This window comes from Dermochelys coriacea, chromosome 1 (genome assembly GCF_009764565.3).
Source record: "Dermochelys coriacea isolate rDerCor1 chromosome 1, rDerCor1.pri.v4, whole genome shotgun sequence".
NCBI lineage: Eukaryota > Metazoa > Chordata > Testudines > Dermochelyidae > Dermochelys > Dermochelys coriacea.
Window position 1 is genome coordinate 277,884,901 of NC_050068.2, and position 11,546 is coordinate 277,896,446.

An 11,546-nucleotide genomic window follows, 5' to 3' on the forward strand; every position below is an offset into this window, starting at 1 on the left:
GGAACATGGGCAGGGCCTATAGAGTCAAGGATTTTGAAGAACAATGATGCCAATTTCAAAGGTCAGACTGTTTTGATTAATTATAATTTGTTTATGGTAAAGTGGATGGAATTGAAGAATCAGCTCACTCCAGAAATGAAGTGTCAAATACTGTTGGTATTTAAAGTCTGACAGGATATAGATCTAGTTGATAGTCTGTGTTATGATGACCTACAACAGCAATCCAGCTGCTGCTTGTATTGCCACATAGTCTTGACATAATAGAAAGCAAAACCACTTCTGTTGACCCCATAATGCTTTTCTCAATATATGTACATTTGTGAACTCGTTCCTGTAAAAACTTTAAGGAATTTTCTTTTCTTTCTACTTGCATGTGGGTGGATAATTAAATATGGTACATTCTGATGTGGCTTAGGGTATTTTTATGTTTATTGCACCAGCTCTGAAATACATTGGACTGTGTTGTCTTTTTTAAATAAATTGTGTTTTTAGTTATTGGTATTAGGCACTGAGATCTATGGACTCAGACACCCTGTTAATAAAAATATTATTTTATTTTTGTGGCATATAGGGAACATTTACTGCCCAAATTATTTTGCTTGAATATAATGGTGACCTACAGAGTAAGAAAAAATGACTGCATTCCTGACAGAAACCAGGATGAAAGACATAACTCAAAGACACAATTGTGGTATCTGTTATGGAATGAGAGACTGAAGATAAGTCTTGATGCAACATGAAACAAGAAAGATATCCCATGAGTGGGGAAAGATTTGTATTTTCCCTGACCTTAGCTGAGAGACACAGACAAAATATACGGAACTGAGAGACATTAAGCAAAACGCTTTCACAGATTAAGCAAAGTGGCAGTAATAGATTTAGTATGGTAATGTTGAAAGATGTAACAACAATATATTGTTTTAAAAAGTATTACATGTGAACTCTAATAGGCAATGATTTTATTTAGTATAGCACCTTTCATAAAAATGGTATGCAAGAATGCTTTACAATATTAAATAATACAATAGCTAAGGGAGAGAGAAATTAAGAGGTATTATTCAGAGAATTTTTTTCCCTGCTAAGATTTTAAATGGGCTAGAAATGTAAGAAGATCGAAAGAGACAGATAGGCTGTTCCATATGGCAAGAGCTATAGAGAAAAAATTCTTATTCTACCTACGACTAGGCAGTATAAACGTTAGAACTCAGAGTTGGCTGATGTTAGTTGAATGTTGAGAGAAATGAGGGTACATGAGGTAGATTAAAGCAAGTCTATAGAGAATTTTGAAAACTAAGAATTTTTTATTTGGATCCTGAAACCCCTGATCCCTGTTCATTTTGTGTATACCAGACAGAGATCATATCTTCCCTATTGCATTGGCATACATTGAGATTGGAGGAGCAGGTTTCAAATTTGGGCACTTAAATAGGGACAAACAAGTCCACATACGAAGGATGAAATCAGTGCTTAGATCCCCAAATCCCCATTTTAGCCTCCCATCATGAAGTGCTGATTTGAGCACCCAAGAGTAGAAGGCATCGTGACTGAGTAGACTGGAATAAAATATTGAACTGTGTTAACTAACTAACTCTGTTGTCTAGATTTGAAAACTGGGCTTTCAATATATATAAGATCTAAACATGAGAACTTGGATGGGGATATGGTAAATGTTATTAATTAGTGGCTTTCTGATCTACCACAAGGGTTCCCCAATTTACTAACAGAGGGAAATAAATCTCAACAGGGATTATTTTGTGAATCACCTCCTATCTCAACCCAGGCATGCTGATTCCATTCATGATTGTACAGCATTCCTCTGTGACAAATACAGAAACTATTTACACAGAAAGGCAATATTAAGAATGTAGCATTTTAACTGTCTTTAATGCAGTTTCCTTTTTGTGAAAATCATATAAAAATCAAGAACATTTACATTTGTTCTGTGGTCCAGAAGGAGGGAAGAAGCAGAGCAGATGAAAGTGTCTTGGTGAAGATAAAATGGAAAAATCCCAGGGATGATATGATGGTAGGGGGTCTATATAGGCCACCAAATCAGGACCAGGTAGTGGATGAGGCATTTCTAGGGGACAAAAACAGAAATAATCAAAACACGAGACCTAGTAGTAATGGGGAACTTCAAATACCCAGACAGCTTTTGAATGAGCAATATGGCAAAACACAAAATGTCCAATATGTTTTAGAAAGCGTTGGGGACAACTTGTTTCAGGAAGTAAACTTGATTCTGACTAAAAGGGAGGAACTGGTTGCAAATATGAAGGTGGAAAGGTAAGAGTGGGTAGAAGTGATCATGAAATGACAGGCTTTGTGATTCTATGGAAAGAGGGAGTGAGAATAGCAGAATAAGGACAATGGACTTCAAAAAAACAGATTTTAACAAACTCAGAGAACTAGTAGGTAAGGTTTCATCAGAAGAAAATCTAAGGAAAACAAAGGCACTCAGAAGAGCTGGCAGTTTCAAAAGGAGACAGTATTTAAGGTGCAATGGCACATCACTCCAAATGTGAAGAAAAGACAGGAAGAAAGGTAAAAAGCCAATATGGCTGCACCAGGAGCTTGTTTGTGACCCATCTTAGACAAATTGCTAAGTGTTCTGGGCCAAGGTGCTCGAAGCACCACAGGCCTGGCAGAAGTACTCTGAGAAAAATGAGGCTTACACACAGTTGTGAGTTATTGGCTTTACTGAAGGTTAGTGACCCACCTGCAACAGGAACTCCAAGCGTTGCAGTCACAAAGGTGCGGAATCCAGCACATCGGAGCTCTGCCTGGGACGGAGTCCAAGGGAGGGGCAGACAGTCAGCGTTAATAAGCACTACACAAAAACAGCTCATTAATATAGAATTAGGTACTTCCCAAAGGGGGGTTTCTGCTACCTGGCGAAGGGCCATGCAAAGCAGCTGTCCCCTTCAGTAACTATGTACTACAGTAACCTCTTGGCTCGAGAAAGTGGAAATTCCCTAGCTAGGCCGTAACAAAGTCTTCCGCAGTCCCTTACGCTAAGGATGAGTACTGAAACAGCAAAAGCATGTAGGGACAAACTAGAAAGGCTTAGCAGGGGAGAGTTAAAAACAAACACCACCAAGAAGGCTGAGGTGTTTAGTGCCCAATTTGCTTCAGTCTTCACTAGAAAAGTTAATTGTGAGCAGATACTAAACACAATTAATATTAATAAACAAGGGGGAAGGAATATGGGCCAGAATAAGGAACAGGAATGGTCCTTGCAGTTTTGCTGTCCAGGGAAGAAATGGTTTCAGCACCTGCCCTCCCCTCCCCACCCCCGCCACGTGAATGGCGCAGTGGTCCAGTGCCCCCTTGAAGTTGGCTCCCAGGGTAACCATGCTGTTTATCTGATCCCTAGAACTGACCCTGATAAGGAAAGAACAGAATAAAAAGAATATTTAGATAAATTAGATGTATTCAAGTCAGCAGGATCTGATGAACTTCACCTGAAGGAATTAAGGAATTTGTTTAAAGAATTAACTGAAGCAATCTCAGAACCATTAGTTATTATCTTTGAGAACTCATGGACAATGGGCAAGGCCCCAAAGGACTGGAGGAAAGCAAACATGGTAGCCATCTTTACAAAGGGGAACAATGAGGACTTGGGTATTTATAGACCAGTCGGCCTAACTTCTATACCTGGAAAGATACTGAAATAATCAAGCACCTAAAGTATAATAGTGTGATAAGTAATAGCGAATATGGATTTGAATATGGATATGGATTTGTCAAGAACAAATCATGCCAGACCAACCTAATTTCCTTCTTTGACTGGTTTACTGACCGAATGAACAGCGGAGAATGTAATATATTTTGATTCTGGTAAGGCTTTTGACACAGTCCCACATGACAGTCTCATAAACAAACTAGAGAAATGTGGTCCAAATGAAACTATTATAAAGTGGGTGCACAATTGAATGAAAAAAAATCTACAAAAAGAGTAGTTATCAATGGTTCACAATTAAACTGGGAGGATGTATCTAAGGGATCCTGCAGGTCCAGTACTATTCAATATTTAAATTAATGACTTGGATTTGTAGATGATACCCAGCTGGGAGGGTTTGCAAGGATACAGGATTAGAATTCAAAATTTCCAGGCCTAGAGGAGACTAGCTGCTCCCTTTTCAACCTTATGCAAGGTATTATTATATACAGTTAGTAAGCAATAGGAAGGGAAAGTAAACTAGATCTTCCAAAATTTAAAAAACCAGAGAAAAAGTAATTGATGAAGCTTTCTGGTGTTAAATGGACACATCAGAGTAAGGATATGAAGAATGCACATGTAAGATTAATTGAATACCAAATTATAGTGCCAAAATAGCATTATAAATTAACTACAAATCTGGATAAGATATAGGCCAGCATGTTCAAAAACATCTAGCTGGGTACCTAAAAGATATTAAAGGCAGCCAGCCTGGATTGTCCATATGTTTATAGGAATTTTCATTTGAATATTCATACTGAATATTCCATTAAAATATTCTTTGAAACTCTGGCCAAAATTCTATGCCATCTTGCCCAGGGCATACAGATGCAGGGCCTATTAGTGAGTGCCTTATTTTCAAGACTATGCATGTGATGTCCTCCCTACCATCGTAGACTCTCCACAGCCTCTGAGTTATTGTTATTGCTTATTTGTATTTGTACAAATGCAAAAAAGTTGAAAAAAACCCTCTGAATTGGTTGCTTCTTCTCCCTCAGCCTCCTTGGGAAGCAGAGGCTATTCACTATGGACTATTCCCTGGCCTCCGCTGTCCACTGCTAATCACAAGCACCCCTTGTTTCCTTCTTCTCCTTCCCCTCTCCCATAAGCACTGCCTAACTGTCCTGACAGCTAAGTTAGCCACTTCTGCCTTTCTCATTCCTACTCATTGGGTCTCTCTCTTGCCCTTCAGCTTCCTGTCCCCACTGAGCCCCCTTTTTGTAACAAACTTCGCAGCCAAATGGTGTTTGATTCTGAGCAAACCTTCCCATGAGCATTCACTTATGCCCTGACCATGATTAATTTCAGGCACTTAAGTTTTTCCGGCTTCCCTGCCCCTGTATCTCACCTCCTAAACTCTTGGCCACACCAAGAGTGTCTAAAATTTAGGAGTGGCCTGACAGGGATGCTCTCAGGCATGTCTTTGAAAAATCACTTAATTGGTTAAAAACTAACTTCCTTCTGCTATGAGCATGCAAGTCAAGAGGCTAGTAACTTTGAAAATTCTTGCTGTATCATGTGTTTTTCAATAAATGTTTGTATTTATTCCAACAATACTTTTTTAAAAAATCAATAAAACAAAATATAGCTGTCACGGGTCTTGAACCCAGGTCTGTTGAGAGGGAGCCCTATCCTCTGTTCTACCAAGCTACCGGGTTGAAAAGGAAAATGGCTAATGCCTGACCACCAGAAGTTACACTCGCTGATTCAGCAGGTTCAAATGACTAACAGTGCTGATTAGAAACTATGGGGTATAAAACTTCCTCTTCCTGTTCCATCTCTTGTCTGAGCAACTAATTCCTAGGTCTGTTGCTGCCCAGACCTCTGAGACCAAGTTCCTGCGACTGCACTTTGTCCTTGCTCTTATCACCATTCCATGGTACTGGTTCCTCCTTTGTTACCCTTACCCCCATTGTTGACTCTCACATGACCCTTGGTGTGACTTCCTGCTCTCACTTGACCCTGTGCATGAGCATGTCCCCAATGCTACTTCTGGCCACTAGGTCAGATGGCCCATGTGACTGGCCCTGACCGGACTTATTCACTTCAATTTAAGTGTCTTTCCTTAGAGATAAATAGCTAGAATACAAAAATGCACAAAGTCTAGGAGGAGGATTATGACATTAGTGATATTAGTAAAAGATTACAGGACAAATTATACTTTCAGTTACAAAGGTACATCTCCAGATGAAGACAACAGGAATCAAAGAGAATGAGAGGAAGTGAGAAAAAGTAAGAGTGGACATGCTTTTTCCTGCTCTCACTTTCTCACAGACACCTTACTGAAGTGCACTAACATCATCCCCTGTGCAGTTTCATTCCCTTCCCCATGATCACTATTTCAGTTTATCACCTCAACAACCTAGTAAAACTAACCTCAACCAACAGACCCAATGTGACCCTTGAGTGCTCAAAAGTAGCAAAGCAAGGTCACACTGAGCTGAAAACAATAAAAAGCTTCATCCAAAAAGAAGCACTGGGAGACAACAGACAGGGTGATTTTGCATGAGTACAACCTCTTCAGTCCCAGTAAAAAAATTTACTATCATCACTAATAGATCCAGCAAGTTTAATAGCTTTGTCCAAAATCTTTCGACTCATCAAAAGATTTTTTGTTGGTTTATTTATTTAATTTATTTATTTATCTATTTTTAAGAAAAATAATCTGGTCTAAGAGAAGGACACAATTGCATGGTTTTAATTTACATGCTAAACATTTAATATGACTCTACAGGGAGAATAAGTTGTTTCAGAACTGATTCATACCATATATATATACAGTATGTACAAAATACATAAATATGTCTGCTTTCCTAAAAGTTTGGTTTTGATTGATATATACACATATGTACAAAATGTGTATGTATATCATCTGCATGTAATATGTATAACTGTTTGATTTTTTTTTAGTAATTAAAATATTCTTCTACTAATTAAAATACAAAACCCTCAGTCAAGGCATGCACATTTCTCTGTAGACTATATTTCTATGCTATACCATTTAAATGAACCCTTGAGGAATTTTGTAAGTAAGCGTGGCAAAAACACTGATTGTGAATTTATTTGTCTTACAATTTGTATGTTTTCTTTCTCCTTGGAACTTCTGCCTTTGGTAGATGAGGGATTTAAACAATTCTTTCCATAATGATGCCACAGATTCTGAGGTCAAAAGTTCCCAATGCAGTGGCTAAAATCAGACAGCAGGGGGGAAAAATCAAAATGTATGCAAAAATATACAGAACTTTCAGTGATCATGTAAAACAAAAAGTATGGGAGTGCATGCCACTTAAACGTAAGAGCTTACAGAAATCTGTCCTCTTGCTAAAACAGATGTTCTAGAAATCTAATATTAAAATTAGAGAACAATATCTGACTTTATTTATATATTTTAAAATAGTCTATTGATTGAGGCCTCAACTGTAGCTTTGTCATAAGTGGTTAGTAAGGGTCAGTGCATAACTGTACTGCCCTAAGAGTACACCATTAACTAGACTGTGTCTTGGAGAGAGATGAGCTTATTCACATTAGTTTACCTCCCCAGCACAGGGGAGAATTTTTCTCTGACCATCTCTGCCGCAAAGTAATGTTGTCAAACAACACAATTTTAGCATTAGGCTCAAGAAACTTGGTGTTTTTCTGAAACTCCCAGTTCATGGAGTCATTGTTAGAGGAGAATCTCAGCTTTTCCTTTAAAAAGAAACATAACGTCCAAAAGAAGTCTCAGGCCCACACTGTTGGGGTAAAGTTAAATTTGTCAGCATTATACTGCATATTTATGTCTTTGTGCTCCAGATCGTTATTATAAATAAATCCTTTCAGGTCTGGAGGGACTCCATTTAAATCATGCATTATCCCTAAAGTATTTGAAATAAATACTACACTAAGGAAACTAGGTAAAATAATGTTTTTTTTTCTGAATTTTGCACACAAAAATATTTTTTAAAGACAAATGTTCACAGATGTCACTTGTCAGTTAAGTCAATAACCTTGACAATTCTTACCCCAGCCTTAAAATAGATTTCCGCCCCCCACTAACCCTTATTAAAAGAAAGGTATTAGCTGAATTTAGCATATAAATCCATGGGAAATGAGAGAATATAAATTGACTATAGAGGTATGAAATCCTGGTATATGATTTCACACTGTGAGCGAAATTCTTAGCTGGCATAAAGATACAGAGCTCCAGAACATATTTGTGTGTTCTAGAGAGAGAGAGAGCAGCCTGTAGCAGAACACTCATTTGACTTCAGTGAGAGCAGGATCAGGCCATAGGTCAGAATGGAAGAAATATGAACAAGGAATCTAACTTAGTGCAAACCTAGGCCTGTTAGGCACAGCTCTGAGTTAAAAGAAGATCCAAGATCCAAATCTACACCAACTCAAGGGGAACTTGGAAAGGGATTGTGCATGCTAAACTCCAGAGCTGTGTATAAGGAATACATAGTATATTGTATTCACGCAGTTAGATAATTGGCACATTGTTCCCTTAAAAGAGGCACAGGAGGTGACTGATATACTAGTGCATGTGGGCAGTTCCTGCTGAGCTGGCCTGTGTGCAGGACAGCACGAGGGAACCTTATGCCTCATTACAGAGCAGAGTGTGTATTAGAAAGTCTTGTTAACAAAAGCCTGCTTAGTTTGCTTGTTAACAAAAGCCTGCCCTGCCCTACCCTGTCTGGGTCTCCATTCCCTTGAGCAGTCTAACGGGCTCTACACCTTATAGTAGCATAGCCTACTCCTCTCAGCATGCCTCAAGTGCTCGATTTCGCACTCTGGGAATCACAGCAGGTGTCCTGATCTGAGCAGAGTCATAAATCTGGAAGTCGGGGGGCAGCAACATGGAACAACTCATTCAAAATTACACAACTTTAGAAGATGGCGAATTCCCTATTAGAAATAGGATTGGTCTCCAAGGTTATGTAGCCCAGGAGGCTGAGTCAGAGGCTGAAACTCTGAGTCTAAGCAGCAGCATTTTTACGTGGCCAGAAGCTAGGGTGACCTCCAATCCCAAATTGGGCAGGACAGTCCCAAAATATACATTTTAAGTCCATGGCTGAATGTCTGTGGGACAGCATTTGTCCTGGATTCCCTGTGGTGCTACTCCGTGCCTGCCCAAGGCTCAGGAGCAGCACCAGCCTCTTCCTTAGCCCCCACTTCCCATGAGGCCTTACCCTCTGCTTCGTCTCTTCCTCCGGAGGCCCTGCCTCTGGCTAGGCCAGAGGCTAGTCTGGGCAGTATTAAGAGCTGCTCAGGGAGCCCAGGCCAATGTGGGGAGCCCCAGAGTCCTAGACCCTCCACCTCCCCTAGGCAGTGCCCCCTGAGAGGCAGGGACACAGGTTGAGGGCTGGTCTTGGGCACCCAGACCCCTGGCCCAGGGCAGGTGGAGAGCCCAGGCTCCCTGGATAGCTCTTACCACTGCCTGGCTCCAGCTTCTGACCTGGCCAGGGGGCGTGGCCTCAGGAGAAAGAGGAGGAGCTGTGGGTGGGGCCACAGAGCAGCTGTGGGTGGGGCTCCTGCATGTGTCCCATTTTTGCTTCTTGAAAAGGTGGTCAGCCTAGCAGAAGCCCTGATTGAGCATTCTGAAGCATCCACTGGTGCCTCATGGAGGCTCTTCTGGACTGGATAGGATTGTAGTGGGCATGGTCAAGGAACTCTTCAGGCAGAATTCCTTTCCAAGTCAGTGGGAACTATGTTCACTACAGGCTCAAGACCAATATGAGGCAAACAAGTATAAATATTTTCACAGTTTATTATATTAATTGATTTACTTATGCTAGCACGTACTTTGTGCCAGGATTTTCCCAAATCCTCAAGGAATTCCGATCCTAGTCTGAGAATTTCTCAATCTAAAGTGTATTTCTAACAGATTTTATGTTGCATTGGGATGTAGTTTACAAAATAAAAAATTGAATGTAATTGCAAATAGAGGGCAAGATGGTCAACTAATCATCCACTCAGAGTCAGAGACTGGGATGTGGGCAGTCATTCCTAGTGGTTAGAACTTAAGTTGGAAACTAGGAATAGGAGTCAGAGCTGGAGCCCAAGGCAAGATACCAAAGCCAAGGCTCAGAGCAAGAATCACAAATCAAATCAAAGAATCAGAACCAATTACCTGGAGTGAGACAGGGCAGAAACAGGACTGGAACAAGCAGGAACTAACAGACATGGGCAAATGCTTTGAGCAGCCAGTGCCCTGCTGCTGTTGGTCTTAAGAGCAGGTCTGCTGATTCCTTCAGCCAGTCAAGCAGTCTGGCCAATCAGGTGATTCTGCTGCCAGCCAAATGTGATTCAGCTGTGAGCCTTCTGTTGCTCTCTGTGGAGATAGGCTAGCTGGTACCAGGCTTAGCTGCAAACCCTAATTCCTGACACTCAGAGTAAGGGGCAGCAAATACCTGTGCTGCCCCAGGAACAGAGCAGGGACCAGACTGAGCATCAGACACTAGTCTTTCCCACACAAATGTGTTGCACCAGGGAAAAAGTAATTTCCCACTGCTCTATACCAGTAACAGATTACATCCTCTGCCTCCACTGGCCAGAGCAGAGGCAGAGCCAAGTTTCCACCCACTATCCACCCTGCTCATCCAATATGCATGATCGGGAGTGGAAGCCTCATTGTGGCTGCTCTCTCTCTCCCCTCCCTCGTGTAGGACAGCACAAGGGAACCTTATGCCTCATTACTTTCCGGGGCTTGTGTGTAAGGCAAGCAACAATCTCGTCCATAATTCCGACATATTAATATCCATTTAAATACTATCTTTATATTGCCAGTGTAAGTACTTAGTTCCCGGGGTTGGAGGCTCTCTAATCAGATTACTTGACCATGATAGGCTTCACAATATATGTTGTGAGCCGAAGGTTTAAACATTTAGTTTAATTTTTCCTTTCTATTTTAACAAAACATTAACATTACACAGGATAATCTTTTTTGTTTCCTTAAATAAAGGTAAACATTCCTTGAGCACATTTCCTTGAGCTCCTGTTTCTAATAGAAGCTAGAGGCATCTGGCAAAAACAAACAAGCAAGCAAACAAAAAACAAAAAAACCCGCACCTAATTGACAGATTTTGTAATACAACTTCTAAGTAAATAAAATAAAATCAGTGGGAGACATTGAGTGATGTGGTTGGCTAATATGGGTTCTTACTGTAAAGAAAATGGAATGTATGGTCTTCATCAATTAATGGTAAGAACTCAGAGCAGTAACTATGGGCTTGATCCTACTCTTATTCCAGTCAATGACAAATTCATATTGACATCAGTGGGAGTGGGATCAAACCCCTATAATACAACATTATTCACAGGACTTGGATTTAGTCTCATTACTTCATAATGAAAGCAAGCATGAGACTTTAAATGACTTGCTTAGCAAATAGGTATTCCAGGAGCATTGACTCTAGTGTAGCTCTGTTGCCAGGGCTCGGAATTTATGAGCCTTATTTCTTAATCAGAAGTGAATTGGTGAAATTCTGTAAGTCGTGTTTCATTTCGAGTGGGAAACATTATTGAAACATTAATAAAACATTATTGCATAGATGCCATGTCATGCAGTGAATTCAGATTTGGACTCACCGTATAGCAGGACTGAATTCTGGACCGAAAGCTGTTCAGAATTTCCCAGCTGGGGCTTTCTGACATTTTCTAGTGCTAATTCTCCTCTCCAGCAAACCTGTGCAAATCCAGAGATATGTCATTGAAGTACATGGAGTTAAACTGCATTTACACAGGAGTAAATGTGACAAGAATTTGGACCTTTTTTCCAGATCTTCAACACTTTCAGCAGAGCTGTGCCAATTTACACAAACTGAGATTCTAGGCTTCTATGTCC

The 11,546-nt window shown here is 40.4% G+C and overlaps 1 long non-coding RNA gene across 1 annotated transcript; it reads right to left on the reverse strand.

The window, feature by feature from the left end:
- Window positions 1-1,873: 1,873 nt before the first annotated feature.
- LOC122455873 lies at window positions 1,874-9,896 on the reverse strand. The gene is made up of 4 exons (XR_006274376.1): window positions 9,834-9,896; window positions 6,794-6,908; window positions 2,720-2,783; window positions 1,874-2,080 (listed from the first exon to the last, which is right to left on the reverse strand). It is a non-coding gene; the product is annotated as an uncharacterized LOC122455873 (long non-coding RNA).
- Window positions 9,897-11,546: the final 1,650 nt, after the last annotated feature.